Below are 24,874 nucleotides of genomic sequence, written 5' to 3'. Positions count from 1 at the left end.
GAAGTAAGGACGGTGTGTGTGAGTAGCCCAAGGTCCAGTGGCTACGTGCATGGACGCCACTCAAGGTACAGTGTGGTGTATGGACGACCCAAGACACTGTACACTGGGCATCACAAGCCCCGCAGGACGAGCCCAAAAAGCTTCAGTAATGCAACTGGGGGACCCGGGAGCCATGGTGGTTCAAGTGCTGGGGTTGGCGAGGTATTGACGGGAGCGCTCCACCAGCCGGCACCATAAGCAATACGTCCTGGATAAAAACTGTTATGGTATCTTGACTGAAGCCTTCCTAGACTTACCAAACATTACATTCGCTATATAATGATAACTTACCATAAACATTAATGTGAACAGAACACTTAACTGTACTTTACTGGACACTACATCCCTGGAAAATGGTGCGGTTTACAAATCCTGTGATAATAGAGACCCCGACAACTCTAATCATATAAATCAACTACAAGCCAAACTATGAGAGAGAGAGAGAGAGAGAGAGAGAGAGAGAGAGAGAGAGAGAGAGAGAGAGAGAGAGAGAGAGAGAGAGAGAATCCTCTCCTGGGGCCACCAACATGCTGGGGCATCAGTAAAGGTGCGGGAGCAGAGCCAAGTATATTGTTCCCTCACGGAGGAGGTGCTCACTGGGTTATTAAAGGTGAACCTCTCACTCCCACGGCCACCCGTCCACCTACAACCCTCTCACCCACAGCCTACAGGCAACAACCTCCTCTCCTTCCTCTCCACGCTCACACACAGGTGTTGTGAATGTATAACCAACACCTAACATTCAACACTGTTTAAGTGAGATGACCCATATATCACACTGACATTATAACACTAACTCAACAACGCACGAATACTGACTGTCATCTGGAGTCCACATGGCATTATAAAAGAAATATCTTGTCCTGAATGTCAACCTGGCACCATCCAGTACAATACTGGAAACAGGATACCCTGGAGGTTAACCTGGCATCGTTAATTCCAATACCAAAAACAGCAATTGTTACTGCACGCTCACGTACCACCTGGACAAGTGCAGCAAGACCAGCTCAGCCTGACTGTTAACCTGAGATCGTCAAGTTTAATAATGCAGGTATCACGGAGGAGGTGCATGAGTACAAGTTCCTTGTACCACAAGATGAGCCGACACCTTGTCTGCTGATTATCCCAACACTTGTCTTTCATACATAACAAAATGTGATGTTACAACAAATAACCCGAGCCAGGGGCGACCATGACAGCACGGATTCTGCTCTACAAGATGTGTCCACTGGATGAGAACCCCACTGGATGAGAACCATAGGTAAATCATTGTTTTTCATATTTACGTGTAGATCAAGCGGGAATACTGTGGCTATCTTATGACCCGAGTGTGAATCATCTTAACACGTGGTTCATGTACAGCGAAGCGGACAACTGTGGACTTAAAGTGAAGCTGATCTGAATCATATACTTACTACAGGCCGTGGCGGGATGGAGTTGACCAAACTTAACCCGACTGAGTCTTAACTGAGGAAACGAAAACACTTGAGCAATAATGGCGACCACGTACAAATACTATGACTAAAACCATCAATACACATTGCAGTCTTTATTACTCCCTCATGATCAATTTAAAGAGACCAAACTATACACTGCAAACACCTGTACACTGCTATTCTCTCGACAAGCCCAACTAATTCAAATACCCCAGTATGTGGCTGGGCTGCACGAGATACACTAGGAACGTTTTACCAAACCAAACTTTACGATCATACGACCAAGACGCAAGCCCATGAGTGCGTACGTGCTCCAGGGACGAAAGTAAACATATTCAATAATATATTTTACAACAAATGCTTTACATCAGAGCATTACATCCTACCACATATAGAGAATCTGCTAACAATATTCACTAATATCACACACACACACACACACACATATATATATATATATATATATATATATATATATAAAGATACACGTAAAACCACTAGTAAAATAAAAATACGAGGAGTCAAGAGGTATCGTATAATCGCACCGTCTGGACAACGTACAGATAGAGAACCACAATACAGCAGCCACCGCCGCCGCTGGGCGGGGCCGGTAAATGAATTAAGAAACAGGTGAAGGTATTTGCTCACAGGTCACCCTCGACGACCTCAAGTTACACTCAGGTTAACCTATGTTCTGGGAAACATATTTACCTTTTTTCATTTATAAAGGTTACTGATTCATATAGACCGATATTATAAATCACATCCATACCTGTACTATGTTTGATTAGAGACGACTGAACAATATTTCTATCCATTACTGAGTTATTGTATGTGATAACCTTAACCTGCTCCAGTTGGTCTGACAACCAAAGACTCTGAGGTGGACACATAGTGCACTGGATTCTGGACCATACACGTCAAAATCAGTTCCGCAATTATTCACGTCACCTGAACTTATGCACTCACAATAACAGCTCTCAGCTATCTTAGTTTGCCATATGGGATTTAAAAAAAAAAAAAAAAAAAAAAAATGTCTTTGCTTCACCTGAAGTTACACGGAAAAACAAGTTCTTTATGAGAAAAGTTTAAGCTGTAAACGAAAGATGTGCGCGTGTTAGTGGGCACAAGTACGTGAAATTGGAGCGGTGGCGGCTTACGTGACTCCAACTTAATTTGTATCCCGGTAAAGGCTCTCACACCAAGGCTCTCAGACCAAGGCTCCCACACCAAGGCCCTCAGACCAAGGCCCTCAGACCAAGGCTCTCAGACCAAGACCCTCATACCAAGGCTCACAGAGCAAGGCTTTCAGACCAAGAAGCAAGGCAGAGAATTCTGATCACATTACACCTCCTCAGCCAAGGAAGATATCGTGCACGTATGTGTACCTAATTATGTTTAAAAAAAATTCAGATCTGTAATTACCCATTTCTATTGTACAAGAGAGAGTGTGTTTTACATCTGCTGAACTATATCAGTCTCGAACTACCTTTTTACAACTGTTGAACTATATCAGTCTCGAACTATCTTACTAAGTTATAAATAATTTCCCTGCAACTGAGAGAAGCGCATCCTTTAACAAAAGGTCCTGAGTAACACGAGAAGTCTTTCTCACTATGAGATCCCGAGGTAATTAGGACAATAATACATAATAAATAATATTTTCTCTACATATCCAGTTATACCTTGTCTTTTTCTTACATAATACAATCATTGTTGTTTCTAACTTTATTTTTTCTATATGTTAATATTCTTTTTCTCGCCTCATTTTTCATAATTTTCAGTAACGATTGAACCACCTGTCCTTGAGAGGCTTCGCGTCTCACTCTCGGCATCACGTCAGAAACATCCATTTCTTCCTTATGTTATCACCTTATAAGCTAATCAAACTGTCCCAATAAAATATAATTGTATTACCAACCTGGACATCTGTGCGTTCTCCATGAGCCATGGTGATCGTACCTGAGGCAGGTGTGACCAATGAAAGTGTCATACATCCTCACTTTACTTCCATATAAATTACATAAACGTTACAATGTTGGAACCAATCATAACAAGCCTACTCAAGCTTGATATTGGATATCTGTGGATGGCTGCCAAACGCGATTTGCTTACTGCACACCATCACTTGCCGGGGATTCATAATGAGAGACTGTTAACACTCAACGTGTTAACTCTCAACACAGATTCATATGAGGAGAATATTCTCAATGCTGAAGGCGTGAGGCCAACCCACCTATACTGTCTAGCCTGACCGTGTCCCCACTACAGCAACATAAACATATCATTATACCAAATCATCAAGACTTTCCCATTACTGTAATGTATCTTCAACCCTATCGTCTCTGGGTATTGTAGTGAACTATATGATTGATCCCATTACAAAAGTAATAACACTAAAAATTAAAGTACTAATTTCCCTTAATTGTAACTGCTCGCATTACGCTATCGGTAACGTCTACATTAAACACCTTGACATACATGCAAAGCTGAGCTGGGACAGACCACGCCTCGGTACACACGACCGTGGAAGCAACAATAGTTACCAGCAGAAGGCTTGACTCAACCAGCATGAAAACGTACTGGATATCTGCTATGATTAATCTGAAGGCTGATGTGCTGAGTTCTCCAGAGGTGACTGTAGCAGAGACCCTCGCACCACCTACTACTTCCTTCTAGAACCTCTCGTGGAACGCCCACTCTTGTTCTTGTCTTAAAGTAGGTATATCACTTGATCCCGTCCTGTTCGCACATTACGAATTTCCCAACTTGAGCATCGCGTTATTTTCGGAAGACGATTAAGTGACACCCACTGCAAGGTTTCCAGTTTCATCATCATTCAGCCAGACTGTCGCGCTTCTCGTTAACCCCTTGTGAGTTCGAAATCCTATGGACAGCACTCAGCCCATACCCAACCCAGATGGTATCTTTCCCTCACGGCTGATCGATAAATACGCACCTGGCATACACTACAATGTGTGTGTGTGTGTGTGTGTGTGTACAAATGGGAGAAAAGAATGGTACATATATACAAGGCTAAGAAACGCGGCAACACGAGTGTAAAACATTCTCCCCGTAACGCAAATAATACACACACACACACACACACACACACACACACACACACACACACACACACACACACACACACACACACACAACTGCAGAACTCGGTCCCGGTACTGTACAGAGGTAATTAGTCAATTTCACTCCTACAAAACTTTATTGTCTTTTGTTACAGATGGTATCATTCATTACTGATAATTCAAACTAAAAACAAATCATATGTGTAGCGTTATGACAAACTGATAATCAAGACAATATTTGAAATAAAAAAAAAATCTACGTAATTAATGATAGATGCGAGAAAGAATAAAGTAATCAGTTCCCAACAGTGAGTGAGGAGTGTGGTCGAGATACACGTGAAGGTGTGGTTAAGAGTGAGCTACGGCTGCTGCCTGGTGTGGCTCCCGTGGCCGGGGTCAGAAAGCACAACACCCACCACCACCACAATCTACGTCTTTCCCTCCACACCAAGAAACCGGATCACTTTCCCCCTCTCGTGCTCTTCTAAAACCCCTACCTTCTGTCTGACAGTTAACCATGGCTTCATTAGCTAAATCTACTACCATGATCCACATCACGTGATGGTATGCCGTCCTCAACACGAGTATGAGAGGCGAACTGGTCGCTCAATACTGAGGTGGTAGCGACCTACGGTCACCCCGGGCCACATCCATTAAGCCTGCTGGGCCTCAGTTGCCACACCCCCAACCACACAAAAGGAATGTACGGATAAACTTACAGACAGCGTGCACCACAGAGTGCGGCAGGTGAAGGTTCCGAGTCAGGGAGGGAGGGTGGTGGTTGGTGGGAGGGAGGGAAGCGTGCAATACAAGGGTGATGGGCGCGGCGGTATGAGTGGAGCAGCAAGCGGGTGATACGCTCGATGGATGATAAGCCGTCCCCCCGCCCCGCCCCGTCATGATGTAATGATATGACTCACACACTACCATCATCACCCACGTCAACATCCGCCACAACTGCGATAACATCAGTTCACCATAACAACACATCTCAACACAACTTACCATGGAATACGTGTTTATATCCTACTAAAAATGCATTCCACAACTGGATATCTTACAAGCCATAACATAGAATCTCTAAATCAATATTGCATACTACCTTTTTAAATTAACGTAATAACATTGAACGGCGTCCAAAAATGTTCAAGAGTAAAAATGGTAACATGCTCCTGTCTACCCCTCTCCCTCCTCCGTCCCCACAGCAACACTTCCCAGCCAGACCACCAAGGCAATACAACGTTGAATACGGCATATTCCTACAGCCTGATACGAAACACACAAACTCACAACCCAACACCGTAAAAACCCACAACCAAACACCATACAGACAAACCCAACCCCCAACAAACCCACAATCTAATACCATACCGACAAATCCACACCCCAAGACCATGCAGAGAGAAAGACTGTTAAGGAAGATGAAGCACAACGTAAAGGGACTGGCCCTTACAAGGACGAAGAAAACTCAAGAATGAAACACAACATGAAATGAGAATAGAGGAAGTAATTTTTGTATAAGTGACCAACAATATAATGAGAGACCAGGAGAGAAAACCAGGTCAGAAATATGGCGGTGCGGCGGTGGGAGGCAAGCATTACCCACCCCCTCAAGTTGCGTGTCCAGGTTGTGATAACGCTGCACGCCACCCACCCTCCTGCCTGCTCACAGATCCTACCACCAGCCAGCACCACACCCACCCACCCTCCACTGTGGCTTTACTCGTCTTCTTGCCACATCCATCTATCGTGACGGTGGGCAGTCACATTACTCCCCAATATTTCACTACTCAAATACAAAATCATAAACAACAATTCACAACATCCTTTAGTCGGGAAAAAATCCAAAATATCTGGGAAGAGAAGCCTAACAGAAAACTTAATCCCGACCCCCAGGGCAGCCATAGCGGCACATGATCCGCCATTCTTAAATAAATCTCCACGTCATCCCCTGCCCTGCCCTGCCCCGTCCCTACCTCAGCTCCTCCTACATCCCAACCACAACACTCCCGCTCTCCACCTCAACACGGGCAGAACGAGTACACATTATTGATGATAAAGAGGACAACTTTGAGGATAATAGATCGATAAACTGAAATGAGAGCTGAAGCCTTGCTTATTAAGGATATTAAATGCACTGCTACGAATCTTAAAAACAAGAGAAGATATATTACGGTCCTCTGGACACAACCTCATGGACTGGCTGGAAATAAATCAACTGATATATACGGCAAGAGACGGACAGAATATAAAAGACAGATTTTCATGTACTTGAACATGAAAACCAATTAAAGACTGATTTGAAGAGGATATTGTGAGAGAAGGAGCTATTGGAAAGAGATGGCATTAAAGAGCACAACACAACTGTAAAGTAGTATGATAAATTTTAAGACATTTAGTATATAATAATAGGAAAATACTGACATAAACTACTGAGGCTAGAATGATGCTAGAACGCGGAAGTGGATGGGAATATGTAATAATTCCTGTGAATGATAAAAGATGAGAGACGTATTTTGTGGAAGAAAACGGAACATGAGCTTATCTTTTTGAATAATATATAGTGTTTAGGTTAAGAATCAAATTGCAATCAGATTGACAGAGAAGATTACAGAGGATGCTGAACTCTCGAAATAATGTAAGCATGAAAGCGTCAGTCAATGCCGGCCTAGGCGAAGCCAGTTAAGAGCTGGCAATACTCGAGTGCAGGCACCTATACATAATGTGAATGGGGTCCATTTCCCTTTGGAGAAAAAAATTTTGGGACTGAAAATACATCTTTTCCAGCCTACAACCAAGATACTATCTCACCACCACCCCGGCTACTGACCAGCACCACCAAAGTCCCTTCCTCATGCCCGCTTGACTCTATTCACTCACCATTGTATCTACCCAGGCCCACCCCACCAGCACCCGAGACCCTCCTGCAACTCTACCCCAGGTCGACTCCCAGCTGAACCCGACGCCCTCAACCGTCCAGCATTAAAGCCTCGCCTACACCGGCCCCAGATCCTCACCATCACCTTTACTGGCCTTTCCTCGCCTGCACTTGAGATGCTCCCCACCATTATTAGTCCAGGTCCTTCTCCACCTCCCAGCCAGCAGCCCACACCTCGGCCAGGCTTCAGAACTCCCATCCTCAATCCACCGTAAAAGTCAGTCAGAGCTGGAGCATAGCGTGGGCTGGTTATCAGCTGGCACGGAGCCACCCGCCCCCACTGCCAGACCCCCCTCCCCTCCCTCACCGGTACCGTACCTGCCACTACCACATTAATCAGTCACGAATGCAACCAGATCTCCTCTCCCTCCAACCACTGGTTATCTCCCAACGTTTGAGATCAGTTATGATTACAGGTTTAAATCACTAGCACAGACAGTGACCGGGCGGGGATGGTGAGATTTTTAAGTGCCACACACACACACACACACGGCTCCGTGGTGTAATGATTACCGTTACTGATGAGTCAACACGGGCCAGCACAGGGTCGGATCCGCATTGGTTCGAATCTTCGGTATGGAAGTCGGCCTACACCCAACCCAGGTGTTCATCCTCCCTTTGGAGATAGTCGATAAATGGATACCCGGCTTAGGATGGTGACTGTATGTAGAAGACAAGAAATATGTGCAAAGTTAAGAAACTGTGAAACACGAGTGTAAAATTGTCTCCCTGTAACACATAATCACACACTATAAGGAAGGAACATACCTACCCTACTTAACAGGGCGTCCTTACATGCACACGGCAGGCAGGGGATTGCAAGACATTTGAATTCAAATGAGGAAGGCAGGGAGATCAAGCCGGGAAATATACTCACAGTCGAGACCAGTCAAAGAGGAGGTTCAAATGCACTTAGTCTTTCTCCCTGAAGGACACAAGTAACAATGAAGAAAAGAGAAGACAATGGAGGAGAGGGGAGGGGATCAGCCCTCCCGATGACTCTCAAATTCCACGGAGGAGAGGGGGGTGAACAGCCCTTCTGCAGGGAGCTCAGATTCCATGGAAGGGGAACGTCCCTGAAAGTGATGATGGAAGAGAATGTATAATTCATAAAACTTATATTTGGGAAAACAATGACCACTAGAGGTAGTTCCCTCACACTACAGCCAGATGGTGGTATATGTACACTTTACGACACACATGACACCATTGACGGCGGTGTCACCGGTTACTCTACCGTGCAACCCACGCTCATCCTGCCAGTGGTAGCGCACGCTCTTCAACCCCCCTCCCCGAGGCCGGTCTGGGACCGAGGTGCTGCTGCGTTGTTTCTCTGCTGGATGAGGCTGCTGGTGGCCGCGGCCCAGCAGGCCTACGTGACCTTCGTAATGTTCCAGCCTAGTGCCACACTATGCAGTGTGTACATACAGTACTCATCAAGGGCCTCTATAAAACTATACATTGACCGTTCCTCAGTGTCTAAAAGAGCATTGAGCACAGTTATTGCCAAGTCTTCCATGATGAATACAATGGCTTGTCATACTGCAAGTATTTTGTACTTTTCCATTGTCGGGGTAATGATCTAGTGTGTTATTCATATTGTAGCTGTGTCGATACGGAATTATCATTTAATATAATTTGGGATGTGTCTCCCAGGATTTCCCAAGAGTAAATCATGTAATTCTCTCACCAACATTAGTGAGTACCGCCTCAGTGAGGGACGATCCAAGTGGGTTTACAGTGTTAAATGTCAGAGCGAAGCGTGAAGGATCATGGCACTCTTTATAATTACAATGTCGCCCGCCATTAGGGCGATGTTAGCAAGCATTCGACAGAACATCATCTGTGCCTTGAAGAGCGTACGTATTGTGGGCTTGGCTTAGGGTCTGACTACCCTGTCTTACACCTTTCTTAACGAGATCACTGTTGCTTCGCTATACTCGCTAGAGATAACGTCATCAGGTATTATATCTTCGAGGTTTTTCATGCTGCTCTTCCCACACATAGTGCAGGTCATTTCCGTCCAGTAAGCTTGGACTCTTTCCCAGCTTGTATTATAGACCCTGAAGAACACTTGACCTAGTAGTTTTTCAATGTTTTCCACAGACGAGATATCCAAACTTAATGTGATATCAACAGAAAAGGATATGAAACCTTGGTCTGTGTCTATGTTAGATACAATAATGAGACACAGCAGAGGTATACGTATGTACAGTTCCCCTGAGATGATAGCAGCGTCTTTACGTGCACTCACTACACACATCTTAATTCACTTGTCGTAATATTACCTCTTAGTTATGACATATCAACATAACATTTGTCAAAGGTTTACACAACGTTTCTACAATATATCAGCGTTCTGTGTATTCTTCACGGCCTCCATAGTTCGTTCACAGTCATCAAAAAAATGGAAAAGGAATCATCTTTCCGGTTTAAACCGATTTTCTTTCTCGAATAACGGAAATGGCAAGGGCAAAATGAGGCTCCAATCTTCCCCATCTCGGATGAAAGGTAAGGTGATATGTAAGAAGAAGAAAAAAAATGAAGGCTGAATTAATCTCAGTTCCTCAGAAGTCTGCAGACACGATTCTTGAAGGTGGGAAGTTTAACAGAAGAGAGAAAGACAAGACTGAAGTGAATGTGTGTATGTACAGCGTTTGACTGCATGCAGTTTAGTCAGTACATCTTAAGATTCCCTCGGAAGTTTAAGATGTTGTACGGCAGATGAATCAAGAAGTCATGCCAACGAGTGTACCAGGCTGACGAGGGCCTCATGCAGCGCCTTCCAACAGCCTGGTCGATAAACGACCCAACTCAGCAACTTGGCCTCGGCTCGAGCTGTGGGGTTACAACACCCCTCAAGACTACCTAGGTATACAATGGTTCAGTAGTCTTTTTCCTACCCAGGGCTTCAGGCAGTCAGAAATCCCCATCCAGGTTAAGATTTGAAGCATAACTAATAAGTGTGTTCCATGTACCACGTGTCGCCTGCAGTGATGTAAAGTCACCATGAGTTATACTGGAGTCTTCTGGAGTTTTCTACCCACACAGTCAGGGACGGGCTCCGGCTGCTGGGTTGGGTTGGGTCGCTGGTCGATCAAGTTGTTAGAAGCTGCAGCCCGCATGCCCGTGTGGCCACCACAGTCTGGCTGCTCTGATACCCTTTGTAAATATTTGTCCAGGGCCTTCTTCAAACCCTCCACCGTTCATCCAGTGGTGTTCCCATTGCCTGCAAGCACTTATGGGAGAGTTGTGCCCCAGATACATATATATATATATATATATATATATCGCCTTTTGGTTTTTGAGATAATGATATTTTCCGTCTTCCATGCCTGACATTGGTCGGAGGCTAAATCTTTTATAATGAATCTGCCATGTAAAGATGATAATATACCTCTCCCGTACTCGCTCTCGAGGGTACAGCCATACTGATTTCAGCCACTCCCAGTAAGTCAGTTTCTTTACATCAACATGGGACGCGACAGATCTCTGAACACTTCCTAAATCTTCAAAATCGCCTGCCTTGTGGTGTGAGGCTCGGACACAGCAGTATTATATGCATGAGAGAATTAGCGCTTTGAAGTGTGCCAACATTTCTCTTTTCTTTACCCTGAAGGTCCTCAGAATCCATTCCACCATCCCCGTGGAGGAGGCAATCGTTGCCTCCTTGTGTCCGCTTCAGTAAGGTCGTCAGACATTATCATAACGAGGTCTTTGATCAATCGAGATAAGGCAGAGTTTGTGTCCGTTCCGCAGTTTGTGCTGGTCATGATTTTCCCATTTTCCCCAAAGGAGTTGAAACTTATCCCCACAGAGAAGCAAGCTGTGCTCTGTGTTCAACGGAAAACATCGACTCGTGTTCCCGTCTATGTCAAATATAAGAATGAAGAACAGGGTGGGTGCTAGTAAGGTTCCGTGGGGGAATGTGCTTTTTAACGAAGAGAATGGAAATGTCTCAGTATAACACGTGTCGTGATACATTACTTACAAGTGATATATCAACCTACTTTTCCCGGTATTCCCATCTTCAGCAATTTCTGAGCTATAATACCATGGTCATATTAATCATACGTTTCTGCAGTTTGAGTCTATCACCTCAGAGTTCTCTTGGTTCTGAGCATTGATCATACTCTTCCTGTAGTGGTCAAGTAACTAACAGGGTCAAGACCTTCCTGCCTGGACACTAGTGTTGTCTAAGGTTACGTAGATGGGTTAGATTCCATACAGCATGTCCATCTGCCTCTACGGATTCTCTCTGTTTTCATAATATGTGATGTTAGTACCATCTGCCATCAGTTTTGGGAGCTTTGTTTTTACCTTTGTGGAGAGGGCAATATGTGTCAATTTCAAATTCTCGAGAATGATGCCAAAATCTAAATTTTATCCACAGGATATTTAGTGTTCGTGCAAAGAATCAAAAATAAAGGATAAAATTAATGACTGGAAAACATCAAAAAAACTTATGCTAAGTTCCATGACCAAAAGCAGGATGTCTTCAAGTTATGAGCCAGATTTAAGTTCCAACTTAAAACCTTTTTTACATGTGATAACAATTCAACGAGTTACAGACGTAAACCCACTCACTTGTGTAGCAGCAGGGCAACCTATATAGAATGACCATTTTGTGACGAAGACGATGTCCAAACTTAGCGTACAGGTTAAGTTGCCGCATCTGATAACACACACACACACACACACACACACGGACGCCTCACAAGAAACGAGGAAAAAACATAGAACATAGTAACTTCAAGTGTTCAGTGAAATGAAAGTTTCCATATATTGAGGCAGGTTGCAGGTGTGTGGGAAGCCATGAGAAGGCAGGAGTCCTACAGCTTACCGGTGCAGAAAAACAAAATCATTTCAGAAAGAGCCACTTCTGACCTGCCAATGACGACACAGGAGTCATGCAACATACCATGTTGCCAAGTAATACGCACTCACAAGGACATTATGAAGAACCTGTTTTTCAAATGAAAGAAAATCATTGCGATCTAAGGATGCAGCAGGAAGTCAGGTAAGCAAAGGTGAGGGAAAAGACAGAAAACATATTAGAGATGATATAAAAATACAAATTCCAAAACTTTAACTAAGGGACAATGTTGAAATCAGACCATACGAGTATAATGTATATCACGAATACAAATTAAAAGGTAATTATAAATATGTCATCCAGTGTGGCTACGCCTAAACTGAACATTATAATATATTTCCATGTATGGCGAGGCGTGGCAGCCCCAGTTGATAAAGACATGGGAGAGTGGCCCACTGCGCCCGAGTCCATCTTGCCTTACAGCACCTTTAACAGCAGGCTCCGCCCACACCCAATCATCCACCCACCCGCAGCGTGTTGACCAGTGAGTTAAGGAGATGAGGAGTCACATCCCTACGAACACACGTTATGTCATCCAGTCTCACCATGTTCCTGGACAACCTTCTCACAGCGGTAACGCGCCACCTGGATACACTGCTTCTATCCGTAAAGACGACGTAGGCTGGGGTTCCAGGGAGTATACAGGAGGGTCCAGTACAAACTGCGAGTCCAGCGGGAGGATATGGTATCCAAGAACTACAGAAGGCAGGTGTGCCCGGAAGGTGTATAAGGCGAGGCTGGTGTATCCAATGAGTACAGGGAGAGAGGTTTGTGTGCCAGGTGGGAATGAAGGCACGTGCCTAGGATGTCCAGTGAGTATACATCGGGTTACTGTGGTGTCTGGTGAGTATACATGAGGTTACTGTGGTGTCCGGTGAGCAGACGGTAGGTAAAAGCGACGAGGACGAGTTGACGGTGAGTGTAGGGCATGCATGACCTGTTAGTGACCTCGGCAGACTTGTTAAACAGGTCATGTTAGGCAGCAGGCGAGACGGGGTTGACGTGTGAAGGTACAGACTGCCGCTGAATGGTTATCAATACCACCAATACACGATATAAAACCTCATGATGAGAACATGTAGGGAGGCAAAACCTTCCCTAGGGAGTTAGATATCCCGTGTTGTTAACGTGGACGGTAACGTAACTCGACACGACTGGTCGGTAGATGTGGATACTGATACATTTCCTGTAACACACACCAGGTCTTCATATGTTGTGCCACAATGACTGGAGAGGAGAATGCGTCTTCCTCACCAACTCACGCCTCAACTCATGTAACGTATTCACCCATTCACAGGTACTTACGGAGATACAATCTAGATTACTGTTCAGTGGAAGAAGCAAATATTTCTCTTTTCTACATTCTCCATCTAAACCCGGCGATATACAAGAAGGGAAGCCACACAGCCAAGTGACTCCCACAACAGTAGTTAAGATAACTGAAAGAGTCAAATCTTAAGTCAAGCGGCCACTGGCTTCATCCACAGGCGGTGTCGTGTGCTCGAGGTTATAAGAATATTACTGGTTCTATTGTCCTCCCGTAAAGTAGGACCGTCCATGTCTGTTAGCTGTTGTACGACGCACGATACACAAACTGCTGGGGTGCAGATGGCGGGGATCCCTGGGTCACTTGCCTCCTGGAGGAGTACAAGTGGGCGTGTCCTGGCCAGCCGGCTGCTGCATGTGCCTATCTCCCGCCACCACCACCACCACCCTCCTCGACCCTCCCACTCTTCTTCAACAAGTACAAGGTCAACGGTACGATTATGCTATTGCAGCCTGGGAGAGGGCGTTAACATCTGTGGGTTCTGAGAAATTACGTTAAGAACTTGGCCAAGTGGGAGCGAAACCAGCGGCTGGTTGATCTATATAACCATAATAAAGGTTTCCTGAGGCTCAATCGTCCTGTCTGCACACGCCAGCCAGACCATCTGACACGTCCAGAAAATTATGAAATATATTTCTGGCAACTTGTCCAAACACTGAAGCTTCCCCTTGGTACATATCCTCCCAGATACAGCAGGTCACACCACCTGGTGTCTCGCTCTACCACAGTGGTAGTTATAATGGAGTAGTTACGATGGCATCCCCGGGGGAGGCGGCCATCTGCAGCGTGTGGGCTGGAGTGGGTAAAAACCCTGCAATATACCTAATGAAGGAAGGAGGTCACCAGACAACCATTACTGCCCAGCCTCACACCCACCGCTGCTGCCACCACCACCACCTGCCTCCCCACCTACCATCTTGCTCCTACCTCCCCACCTACCACAGTGCTTCTGCCTCCTCACCTACCATACAGTAGGAGTCACCACTAAAAATGGCAGCCAAGACATCATCACAGTGCGACCAGACCGAATGCTGCCCACAACATCTGACAAGACATTCCAGCGTTATAAAGACTACACTTCAGGTATGGGATACAAAAGCAAGGACGTGTCAAGTCTGCAATACAGACGTGTGGTCGAGGGTGTACCGAGCTGTGTCTCCGTCTGTCCAGACACGGAGTCGTTACAGCATCGATCAGCCGCGTACCGGCACTACCATCCTGGCCTGGTGTAGGTAGGGCGCAAGCCGGTCTCCCCCGCTGGCTATCATCATCACAGTACTAGGATAACACATCCTACGAACATCATGCAAGAGTGACCTGACCTGACCTACCCCCCCCCCCCCCCGCCACGTATTGAAATATAACATCTTGGATGAATCTACACAGCTCTTCTGAGCATTCACATCTTCAGGGATACACAGATACCATCTCTGTACCCTTAAGGATGTGAATGTATGCGGTGTATGAGGATGCCGGTTATGGTAAATGCCTACTCCAGACCACTTTAGAGAGTTTCTGACATGAAAGGGTTATCTTTAAGGAAGCCCATGACTCCCTCTTATTTCTTACACGACTTCATACAAATAATCTTACATCCTCCGGGTTGTAACCACCTATGTATATCACGGTGACTCAGCAAGAACACCAGCCATACATGACAATGATGGCACATTTCTGCACTTTCTTCCATCAAGATCCCTCTTAATACATGGACTCCCTCATGTGTTTCCCTCATGCTTTCCTCATGATCTACGCTCACATGCATCATACTACACCTGTGTTAACACGAGACACAAACAAGGAAATTACCCATCTGAAAACATTACCACTTAGCAACACGGCCTCGATGAAGCATCAACATTGCGCGCCGGGCAGGGCGCACCCCTAACAACAGGTCTACGTCTTTGTCTCACACAAAACAACAAACAATCTTAACCACATCCCGAGCAAAGAATAACAGCAGCTCCACCACCACCACCACCACCAGCAGGTTACCTAACGTCAGGCAGGAACCGCCAGCGACCAGCCGGCGCGCGGTGACCGCTCCAAGGACAGGAGAAAGTCCACTCTGCCCCTCACGCTTACCTGCAAATAGAAATGGGGAAAAATCTTTCAGCATTGGAGGGTGTGAACCGCTCTACCAACACAGCACAATACATACACATTACTGGAAGCAACCTTACGCGTCAAGATCTTTGTTGGTGAAGAAATATAAGCAAGAGAATCATACATCAATAACAGGTACGTACAGTAATACTGTATACATGTCATCAATACACTATATCTGAACTATGGATCTACTATGAACCGCTGGTTTCACCAGTTAGACGAGGACGACTCACGAGGTAAGTGACCCTCCTAGTAACCACCAATGAACGGTGTGGACCACGCCGACGCGTCCTCCCGCCACACCCTCCAGTAAGATTTCCCACCAGTCATTATCCCATCACACCTCCAAATGATACGTCCCGCATCTCTACCATACACTTGACCAAGTATACCCTCATACATTATGTACACATTTCTGATAACTCATACAGAACTTAAAGATCTAAAAAGAACATTAAATCACCAGAGAATCTGGACACGATGTGCATGTCTAATAAACCAATCTATAAATAAAATAAAAAAAAATGCCATATAATTGTTAATTATTATACAACAGGTACTTTCGGGCCCACAGTCCAGACCAGGGGTATTACCAAGCCTAAAGGCTGGCTAATCTTTATCTCTAATACACCATATAATGTTTCCCCAGCGAGAAGGATAAGCTGGTGAAGCATACTCCAGTCTCAGTAGACTAAACATTATACATATGTGCTTCACAATGAATCTAGTGCGGTAAGGCAACACACACACACACACACACACACACACACACACACACACACACACACACACACTAACATGCAATAGTTAACATCTTCCTCGTGTGTCAAAGGTTACTTTCACTGGGTGACTCTTGCAACCATCACTAAGGCTTTCATAGTCTGGTCTAATCCATCCTTTACTCTTGCCTGATTTACGATTTACATTTATTTGAATTCAATTCAATTTGCCATTTTCTGACTAATAACGCACTTTGTCTACAACTCTGTTTTATAACAAACTCCTCATCGATATACATTTACAATTTCTATGACCACTTTCACCAGTATAAACATCATGGTATATTTGAACTTGGGACAAATTCTGTTCGTAGGTCAGATATACTAGCGGTTCGAACACTAAGCCCTGAGTGACCAGTCATGCTACGTATCCGTAACGCAGACACTAACCTAACTTGTGTTATCTCTTTGTACGATCGAACCAGCCACCGCTGAACACCAGCATACACTGCTAACTCTACCATCCTCCCGTGAGAGACCTTCAGCCACTACTAAAACACAACCATCCAGCCATCTAACTTTTTCTTTCATTTTTCTAAGACGTTGTTCATTCTTTCGCACCACCACCAACGATCGTATGGGTATGACTTCTTCCAAGACCATGTTCAACCTCTTACAATAAACAGCTGCTGCTGCTTGGCATGATAGCTTGTGTTCCTTACTTATCTTCACCAGTATCATGCAAACTACGCCTCTTAAAAAAAAAAAAAAAGTCTCTAATTCAAGACCACCTCCCTCCCACCTTTTGCGAAGGTCAATACAACTTCCCTCTCCCCCTCTGCCCTAGGAACAATACTCTCTTTGAGTGAGATCTTCACCAGGCATAGTACCTCGGCTCACATTTCCAGTGGTAACACATGCCATCCAGTCCATGACGCTGGTGCGGCTCCAGCTATTTTATGAAGTTTCTTAACACCGAAAGTTCCAACAGTTAATTTGGTCCCAGTTGTGCAGGAAGATCCAAGTGTTCTACGGTATATAAAGCCTCAAACTTTTGTATCAATACCTTCACAAATGTCCTCGTTCGTATCCATAACTCATTTTTCGCGGTAATGTCTTATCACATGGGTCTTATCAATAATTCTTCCTTTATAAACTACGAAGACAGTTTTGGGTAACCTTTTGATTATCAAAATATTTTTAGTAACTCTTTTGTAGTTATTTCCTTCTTACTATAACTATCATTAATAGTTATCTTGAGCCTTTCGACTGCCTGCCTGCCTTCCGTTTCAATAACTCCCATGATTCATCCCCACAATCAAAATACTTCTCATTATAGTGTTCAAAAATGCTTTCCATAATAATTTCATAATTTCAACTGTCATTTTCAACACTAAAAAGAAGACCAAACTTAAAAAAAAAATGGTCTCATTTAAATACTATCTCCAATTTCAAACAGAATTTCAATTGGATATTGACAGTGGCACTGTAAATATTGTAGTGCATCCAAGAACCAACCACTCTGGCAGTCTAACACTGCCAGAGAGTTTTATGTTATTCCTGTGTGAGATAAATATCTACAGCAACAGCGTCAGAGATATACCATCTCTAGTGTACATTACAAGCTGAGAACTTGGAGGGAGAAACTTCTAACAGTAAAGACTACGACCAACACCACGTACACTAGGTGAACTTGGAGAAACTTCCAACAGTAAAGACTACGACCAACACTACGTACACTGGGTGAACTTGGAGAAACAATTAGTAGTACAGTGGACGACCTCCACAAGCCAGCAGGCACACAAACACGCAACAATAAACAGCTTCCCCAGACGGCAATGTATAAACAAGGGGAGAGGACTGCTGGAGGGGGAGAAGAGCCAAGAAAGGAGAGAACCTCCTCCACTCGCACGCCATCACCCCTGCCAACTATCACCCTCCTCATCTGCCCCCTCCCCCTCCCCCGCAACTCACTACCATCTCCAGTTATACAACATCCTGAACTAACCACCCCGGACTTGTCCACACCACAACCTGCTACCTCCGACACATAGTCTCTCAACCACCATACACACTACAGACTCAACGCAGACCATCCCACCCTCCACTCTCCACTCCCAGTGACCACTCAGGCTCCCCGCACCCTTCCCATCCCCGGTGTCTCCACCTAACCCCCTTAGACAATTCCCCTGACCCCAGCCGACTCTCACTTCACCTCCTCACCTGACTCGACACCAAACTTTCCTCCCACTCACGCTGATTTCTCTCCATACCTTACCCACCCTGGCTTCTCTGTATCTCTACCCATCGTGATGTCTCACCCTAACTTCGTACCCTAAGCCACCCTAACTGATTCTCCCCTCACCCTGCTCATCTCAACCCACCACCCTACACTTGTAGCCTCGCCCAGACCTTTCATTCTACCCACCTCATCCCTCTACTCACCCTGGTAAGCCTCATTCCTCTCATCCAATCTGATTCTCCTCACCAGCCTCCGACTTTTCCTTCCTGGCCGCTCTGACGTCTCTCACTATACCTACCCTCCCTCCTCAACTCCCTAACGACCACTGCCGTCTCCACCCTATCCATGACTTCTCACCCTGATTTTTCTAATCCTCCTCCTCACCCAATTCACACCTCACGTCACCTGCTTACAATCACTTTTCTCCCCTAACCTCTGCCACCCTAAGCCTCCATCATCACCCTGACGTTCACTGAATTCTCTTAGCACTCTCACTCAACCTCTACCCCATCTGGGGGTGGGGTGTGCGGAAACATGAGTCGTCCTCCGGGTTACTTAACGTTAAAGCTGGGGCAGCACACACCACTGGCATACGTACTCACCACTACAGATATATGTGTGAGTTTCAATCATGGAAAATGATATATCTCCAGAGGTAAAGTGGAACGTTCTATGTACACATGTCTCTACAGCAGTAACCACACAAAAGCAAAGCACCACATACAGTCAGGACTAGTATCAAGACCCACACACACAAGCAAACGTTAGTAAAGTCGACCATCTTCATCTGGTACTAAAACTGTATTTTGCGTTATAGTTACCAGAGTCTTATGAATTAAATGACGGGTGAAAATGACTCGTGTATCACTAAATGAATGTTCTGTCATCAACAACAAAAATATCTTGAAGTCTATGGTCTGATCACAAAGGCGCTAATACCCCACCTCTAAGACCTAAGATATGTATTATTCTATTGCCTACCATACATGCGGGAACAGACCTCTTCTATACTACAGTGTGCTGATGTATCAACACTTGGGGCCATCCATCAGACCACCTCAGTAACTTGCCCTATATTCGCTTGTACCTGTATAACTACACTCAAGTGGCTGTGATGTGGTGGCCAGGCCAGAGTATGTGAGGTTGTAAATAAAGACAAATTGACTAAGTAGCTTCCACGTGACATCCGGCCAGCAGAGGGCATCCGTAGGGCTTCCCCGGCCGAGATAGACGCTTATCAAGCAGCCCCTTACCTACGGTAGGTAGGGTACACAGTCTACCCACACATCAACAACACAACTCCACAGCCTTCATCACACTCCCACCAACACCAACTGCTGACTGATACGGCAACACCAGCCACTGAGAGAGAGGGGGGGTTCCCTCTGGTGCAATAATCTTTTTAATTCCTCCGTCCCCTTGAACAGGACACTAAGGGTCATGTCTTTCTTGGTCCTTTTCATCACCAACTTCCACGTTTGTGCTTCAGAAACTCTTAGCGTTTCACTTGTTTCTTCTTGGGTATGTGAGCGGCGGTGCCCCTACCACGTGGTGAACGTGACAACAGTACAAGTTATACTAGGATCTCTCCTCTCACGATGACGCACGTACGACGATCAGTACAGCTCTCCGTCAGAAGGACTCAGGCCAGGCCTCCCCTACATCCTCTGCCACACCTACCACCACAGTGCTTACTACGACTGTAACACACTACCCTCTCACTGTCTTGCCCCCATGGGCCACGCCCGCCTAGTCAAAGCCCGGCCCTGTCCCACCATGATGCCCCCAGCAGCAGCCACACCAACCTCGTCAGGGCCCACCCCTGCCTCACTATGTCGCCTCCACCAGCCACGCCCACTTCCTCAAGCCCCGGCCCGCCTCGCGGTGTCGCCCCCAGCAGCCACGCCCCGGCCGTCTCACTATGTCGCCCCCAGCAGCCACGCCCCGGCCTGCCTCATGATGTCGCCCCCAGCAGCCACGCCCCAGCCCGCCTCATAATGTCGCCCCCAGCAGCCACGCCCCAGCCCGCCTCATAATGTCGCCCCCAGCAGCCACGCCTACCTCGTTAAGCCCCGCCCCGTCTCACTAGGTCGTCCCCAGCAGCCAAGCTCAGGCTCTGCCCCACTAAGTCGCCCCCAGCAGCCACGCCCCGGTCCTGCCACCTGGCACAAATAACATAATTTCTGTCGCATCAAATGAGAAAAAAAAACCACATTAAATAATCCCATGAATAAACAAAACAGAAAATACACAGTTAACAGTTAAAAAGATTATTACACGAAGATTCTCGAACAGTCCGTAAGGTGTCGTGCGAGATATCAGCCAACCTTACGATCTTCTACAACATTCACAACTCCCACATTAAAAGCAGGAACAATAAGCAAACTAAAAACTTGTTCATATGTGATACCACACAGTATGTGAACATCAAGGCCTACACTACTCTTAACATCTTAAACTAAAGTTACAAAACAGCATGATATCAAACCAACAAAGCTAAATCTTAGAAAACAATAACAAGGATATGGAATCACAGACAACGTGCAAAAATTAACGGCCTGGTGGATGTTAAATATGGAACCATACTATATAAATCTATATACACACCGGCAGGACTTGAGGCAAGAAATGCTTATGTGTGTGTGTGTGTGTTTGTGTGTGTGTGTGTGTGTGTGTGTGTGTGTGTGTGTGTGTGTGTGTGTGTGTGTGTGTGGCCAGGAGTCGTGTCATGGCTAGTGTTCTTCCCTTCACCAGCACGGCGCATACAACAAGCATTACGTATTCTGTGCATCATCACCTCCTCCTCAGTTCTGTACGACCCTCCTGGGACACTATATACAACCTCTGCACAAGGTTGACCTCTGTGACCCAATACGACCAAACAGAGTTATAAATAAACCTCCCTCACATGATAAGCGAGGTGCACCATGAACACTTACTATAACATAACTCCCACACTCTCTTTACCGCTTGGCTTGTGTGCCCTGCTATACTGCACCCCTCCAGTACAGTAATGACGCCAGCCTGACCACTGCACTGTACCCCTCCAGTACAACCACCAGCATACACAGGGAAGTCACACGTGGTCTGAGAGAGAGAGAGAGAGAGAGAGAGGGGGGGGGGGCTTGCTGGCAGCAGGTGTTGGCAGTGTACGCAGCCACGTTCACATCTGCACAACAATGGTGGTGGGTGGCAGACGAGCACTACATCCTGACCCATGTTAGAAGTCAACGATGATGAGCTTCACCTACGTCATCATTTATGTTCATATTTTCTGCCATGTGTAGATAACCGGGGAACTCACACGACGGTACACCCCAGGATGACGGTACGACCCCAGGACGACGGTACGACTACAGGGCGACGGTACGACCCCTGGCTACGATGGCCAGGCCACCATCCATACCAAGGGGTCGCCACTTTGTGTTCTGAGGGTTGAGTACACACCACACCACCATGCTCACTCAGTATGCCCTGACGGCCAGACCACACACACAACTTGCTTCATGCATATAATGTCCACCACATACGGCATTAACAACCTACACATTATAATAATAACAATAAATGTAGTAATCAACTTATTCACATCACTTCACATATCAAGTAAGACAGTCTCGTGTATCAGTGTACTATCATCAGGAACTTCCTCAAACAAGTTAGGTCAAGCCGCTACCGAACACGACTCAGCCTCAAGACCAGAAAATACCATCATCGAACTGCATCCCTGACCCCAGCGCACACCATCTACTGTGAGGATCCACGGTGCACACATACGTAACATACGAGCCACCCACACTATACACACATACGTAACATACGAGCCACCCACACTATACACACATACGTAACATACGAGCCACCCACACTATACCAAACCTTTTCCCCACGTGATCAATGCGTAAATAATTTGGCTCAGTTTCTAAAACATATAATGCAGCTAGTAATGCTACAGTGACTACAAACTGTAACGTACTACGACCGGTTAATACTTTTTCCATACAAGACGACCAAAGATGTGGAAGTCTTATACAAAGTTGTCATATATTTTTCCTCTTTATAAAATGTCGGTTTAATGAACGGCTGAATGCAAGTAAATGTGGTTGGTAAGGACGGGGAGGGCCTCAGTCTGCCCTGAGGGGACACGTATCCCTACTACACCAGTATGGCCTCCCTGCCTCCTACATAATGCATCCCCCAGGCCCACATTACCATGAGGAATGAGGCGCAACTTATACATTCAGCGCCACCACGAGGGATACCACACCGGAGTTGGGAACCTTCCTGCCCCACTACCACAACGAAAATGAAATGAAAGCAAAGAAGAAAACTTACAATCTTGAAACGCAAGTCCTCATGAACACCTCACAAACAGTGGTAACGGCCAGGAATATACATATCATCCTCCAGGAACACACCACAAGTCCTGATCAGACCGAGCTAACATGTTTGGTTAGTTATCAATCCATACAACAATCATGATTCTATTCAAAATAACTGAATACATCATATATATATATATATATATATATATATATATATATATATATATATATATATATATACATATAAACAAAAATGTACTTTCAACTAGATTTTGCCTCAGGCAGTGTTATCGTATAATGGTAGAAAGTATCGGGTTACGAAGGACGGGTCGAGTCGTCAAGTGTATTGTGTGTGACGGAGATAGACTGTATGTTTGTATAGTGCAAGCCACCAGCGTACGTGTGGGCGCGGCAGAAAGAACAGACAGCTGCCTGGGCTGATGAAGTGAAACCCGCGAGCCACTAACTGGTGGCTCACGAAGCAGGCGCCTTTAACTCTCGCGACACCCAGGCGGGCAGGTAATATGCCTCAGTGGTACCGCAGTGGCTGCCTACCACCTACTAGAGAGAGAACACTGTTTATGCGGCTTGAGAGAAGGACAGTGAGGGGAGGGTAAACAGAGGGTCGGTAGTATATATGAGGAGGGCGTTACGCCACCCCTGGTGATCACCAACAATAGACCCAGACGACTTTAGGGCTAATGTGACACCCAGTTCCCCCTCCCCCGACCTCCTTACTCGGTACATCCTGCCCATTCTCCATACGTCCTCCCTCCACCACACCCCCACACACACCCTCCTGACATGGTAGCAGACAACGCTTCTCTTACAGGGTTCCCTCCCATGATGTGAGTCAAGAATCACTAATGTCTGTCTTACTGAAGGACAACACATGTGAACCCATAAATAAAGCTTAATATAATAATGAATGAACAACATTAGCTCAACTGGCACCTGGGCGTATGCTCCACTGATAAACATTAAGGTTGGCTTCCAAACACGTCCCCAACCGCCAACACATTCCACCTCTCAAACCATTTACCTGAGATTTTTGCATGCTATAATTTCAAACTCCTAAGTCCAGTCTCGTAATGCTACGAATCTCCCCTAACGTGAAATTAAAACATATCTAATTTTTTTCCCTGACACGTTGAAAGCTTTGGTTACTTTAACATAAATATCATATTCAACTGTATCTTTGGTCTTTATAAATTGTGATGGTGTTCTAACAGCTGAGCCGGAGCTGATTTAAATACAATCATGCTTCTACTGATTCTTTCAAGACTGAAATAACAGGGGGAAATGAAGATGAAAATACATCTTAGAATATACTACAGGAACACAAGCAAGAGGGATACACCCGAGGATATACTCAGTGGACCGATGATCACACCGCACATTATTCCCCCAACCAAAGTGACCAAGAAGAACGTGCGAGGACAACCCGGTGGAGAGCAGAGTAACCACCTGGGCCTTCTGGCCTCATCAAACAGCCAACAGCATCACGATACACTGAGGTCAGACCTTGAGATAGTAAAGAACGAACCAGGAACGTTCGTCCTGAGGCGCGCGTGTCTGTGTCGTGTGGGAAAGGCTGGAGGTGTAGCCCGGTCACCTGATCATGTTTATATCAAGCCCACTATTAAGATCTGATCGCGACACTAAGACAAACTTTGTCTTTACATAACAACAACAAACATGAATGAACAAGTTCCTCAGTTAAAACTTTTCATCAGCACCTTATGGTAAGAACCTACACTCCACTACAAGAATCCAC

The 24,874-nt window shown here is 45.6% G+C and overlaps 1 protein-coding gene across 10 annotated transcripts in view; it reads right to left on the bottom strand.

The window, feature by feature from the left end:
* Positions 1 to 24,874, bottom strand: part of beta-Spec (spectrin beta chain) — a 211,948-nt gene that overhangs the window by 136,087 nt on the left and 50,987 nt on the right. The window contains exon 2 of one of the 10 annotated variants that reach the window (XR_011714207.1): positions 15,698 to 15,787. The exons of the other annotated variants lie outside the window; for them this stretch is intronic. The gene's annotated coding sequence lies outside the window, so the exon portion shown is untranslated. The remainder of the gene's footprint in view (positions 1 to 15,697; positions 15,788 to 24,874) is intronic. 10 annotated transcript variants of the gene reach the window in all.

The sequence above is a fragment of the Panulirus ornatus genome, chromosome 2 (assembly GCF_036320965.1).
Source record: "Panulirus ornatus isolate Po-2019 chromosome 2, ASM3632096v1, whole genome shotgun sequence".
NCBI classification, from domain to species: Eukaryota; Metazoa; Arthropoda; class Malacostraca; order Decapoda; family Palinuridae; genus Panulirus; species Panulirus ornatus.
Note: the sequence above shows the minus strand (reverse complement) of the source record. Positions and strands in the feature narration are given on the sequence as shown.